This window comes from Berghia stephanieae, chromosome 8 (assembly GCF_034508935.2).
Source record: "Berghia stephanieae isolate SIO BIC M18660-M18661 chromosome 8, UCSD_Bste_1.3, whole genome shotgun sequence".
NCBI classification, from domain to species: Eukaryota; Metazoa; Mollusca; class Gastropoda; order Nudibranchia; family Aeolidiidae; genus Berghia; species Berghia stephanieae.
The window spans coordinates 54,732,598-54,736,212 of record NC_088367.1 but is presented as its reverse complement, the minus strand read 5'-3'; positions in this window follow the sequence as shown (position 1 = coordinate 54,736,212).

The following is a 3,615-nucleotide window of genomic DNA, read 5'->3' as shown; positions in this document are numbered from 1 at the left end:
TCCTCGCCACATTCACGGTCGCTATAGACACCTAGATAACCACGCTTCTCGGACAGTCGTCAAATTGTAAACACTCGTAATATGATTGGTAAACAAAGGTTTCATTTGTCGATGGTATGTGTATAACTAAAATACCCACTGTTCAACCGCTTTTTGATTTTGATATTTTACAAATATACGCCCCAACCACCAGTCACGATGATGAAGAAGTGGAAAATTTCTATCAACAAATAGATAAAGCAATGCATCAGTTAAGTTTTCAGACATAAAACTCATCATGGGCGATTTTAATGCCAAGGTGGGCCGAGAAAGAATAGAAGATATTGTGCGCCCACATGGTCTGGGAGACAAAAATGACAGAGGTGATCGTCTTATTCAATGGTGCCGTCAACATGATCTGACAATCACAAATACTTGGTCAACAAACCACAATAGAAGGAAGTGGACATGGAAAAGTCCTGGAGATGGAGTGAGAAACCAAATAGATTACATACTCATCAGCAAACGTTTCCGAAACTCGGTTTTGTATGCCAAATCTATGCCTGGGGCTGACTGTAACAGCGATCATATACCTGTGCTATGCCCCATACGAGTTAAATTGAAAATCTGCAAAAGAGCAAAGGCTAAACCTAAATACCAACTAGACATTCTCCGGGAGGAACAGAAGATACAAGAAAAATTTGAACTATCAGTAAGAAACAAGTTTGAAGTGCTTGGAGAACTAACAGATATAGAAGAGAAATATGAGCAGTTTAAAGACAGTGTTGCTGCATCATTAGAAGAAAATGTTCCAACTACACTTAAGTTGCAGAAGAAGAAATGGATTAGTCCAGAGATATTAGAACTAATGAATGAGAGAAGAAAGGCCAAAAATCAGGAAGAAAAATACAAGACTCTGAACAGGCAGATAAAAAGAAAATGCAACGAAGCTAAAGAAGACTGGATAAATGAACAATGTCACTATATAAAGTCCTGCAAAGAAAAAAAATGGCAAATTCTTCCATCAGAAAATCAAAGAAGTGACAAACAAAACTAAATCAGGTGCTAAAAGTGGATGCATCAAAGACAAGCGTGGAAACACCATCATGGACAAAGTCTGCATTCTAAACAGATGGTCAGAATATATTGAAGAACTTTTTTTGATAATCGGGGAGAAATGCCTATGATAAAAGAACTGGAAGGGCCTTCTATAATGAAAGATGAAGTTAGGAACGTCATGAAAAGCATGAAAAATGGAAAAGCTGCAGGACCTGATGCCATAACAATTGAAGCCTTGACTGGCCTGGGTGAATGGGGGATTGAATTCATCACAAACCTTCTAAATCAAGTGTATGACACAGGAAAAATGCCAACTGATATGAAACGATCCATTTTTATAGCACTACCAAAAAAGCCAGGGGCAGTTGATTGTGAACAACACAGAACTATTAGCCTAATGAGCCACCTCACAAAAATTCTTTTGAAGATAATTTTACTAAGAATAAGAAATAAAATACGACCTGAAATTGTCGAGATGCAATTTGGTTTTGTTGAGGACAAGGGTACCAGAAATGGAATATTCACATTATCAATGCTGATGGAAAGATGTATTGAAGTAAATAAAGATCTGTATATGTGTTTCATCGACTATTCAAAAGCCTTTGATAAAGTACAACACGAGAAACTATTCAAAATTCTATCATCCTTGGACATTGATGGTAAAGATTTAAGAATATTACGGAATTTGTACTGGGAACAAGAAGCGGCAATGCGTGTTGACAACGAGCTAAGCAGTTTTACACCTATTAGAAGAGGAGTTAGGCAGGGGTGTGTTTTGTCTCCAGATTTATTCAACCTCTATAGTGAAATGATATTAAGAGATATCGAACATAAGAAGGGGGTGTGTATTGGAGGAAAGAATGTAACAAATCTGAGGTATGCAGATGATACGGTTCTACTGGCAGAATCTGAACATGAACTACAAGAATTACTGGATGTTGTAGTCAGGAGTAGTGAAAATATGGGACTGGAACTGAATATATCTAAAACAGAATGTATGACGGTATCTAAAAATAATAACCCACCAGCCTGTGTAATAACAAGCAGAGGACAAACAATACAACAAGTTGAATGTTTCAAATATTTAGGCTTCAATGTAACATCCAATGGAAAATCAGATTGTGAAATAAAGAAAAGAATAGGTATGGCAAAGAATGCATTCAACCAGCTGCATACAATTATGAAAAACAGGAATATTAGCATGAAAACAAAAATCAAAGTCCTGGATTGCTATGTACTGTCTGTGCTGCTATATGGTTGTGAGAGCTGGACCATAAACAAGACCATGGTTAAAAGACTGGAGGCAGTGGAAATGTGGTTTTACAGAAGACTGATGAGGGTGTCATGGATGGAAAGGAAAAGAAATGAAGAAATTTTTAGAAATGGCAAACAGAAAAAGATCACTGAAAACAAAAATCATCAAACGCCAAATGGAATTTTTAGGACACATTATCCGCCACCCTGGTTTGGAAATACTTGCCTTGACTGGAAAGATGAATGGGAAAAAGAATAAGAGGAAGACAAAGAATAACGTATTTGAAAGGGATAAGAACTTGGACAGATGAAGCTGAGAAAGGTGGCGCTGCTTTAATAGAATTGGCAAGAGATAGATCAGCTTGGCGGAAGATGACCTCCGACGTCTGCTTCAGATATGGAACTACATGAGTGAGTTCAACCGCTTGATCAATAGAACCAAAACAGTAAACTAAGTGTAAACTAAAACGTTCATAATATAATCTAGAAAATTATGTCATAACTATTCACTCATATCATGGACTGAAAAACAAAAAAAACAAAGAAGTCCTGAGAAGGATCGAAATAAAATCACCAATTCTTCTTCAAACTGTAAAGAAATTGAAACTGAACTATTTTGGTCACACGACTCGCCACGAATCATTAGAAAAGCACATTCTGCAGACGAGGGTAGACGGCAAGAGAGGAAGAGATAGATCAACAAGAAGCTGGGAACAAGATATATGTGAATGGCTGGGAATGACAACAACTCAAGCAAGTAGACTGGCGGAAAACCGTAATCTGTTTCGCAAGAAAGTTCGGAAGCAACGACCTACGCAGGATCAGCTGACTAGATGATGAATTCACTCATTTGGCGGTATAAAAACAATAACAATGATCAGAGGGAGGTTCATATTCTTCACCAACTATGTTTGTCCGAGCACGTGTGAAGGTGTTCACAAATTCCATGCTTTGATTGGTCCTGGTTAATTATCTTCGGCTTTACGGAGTTGCGACTTTATGTTTAAAGTTGAACTTGAAAAGACACTTTAATAATACTGTAATTACTATAAAATTGACGTCATTTGTTAATGTGTCTAGAAATACAAATTATAGCCACTTCCGTCGTTAGGCAGGAATAATAATTTTGTAGAATGGATAAAGGAAGCATCATCGTAAATATAATTGTTGATAATTATTGTGGTAGATCTTTTTTTCTGTTCATTTAATAGCGTGGTTTTGATAGTTCTGCTCTGCTTTTCACACATGTAAGTACTTTGGGAAGCCCCGAAAACTCATGTGCTAAGGGAAACAACCCCCCAAAATTCCCTTTAACCAACCCTA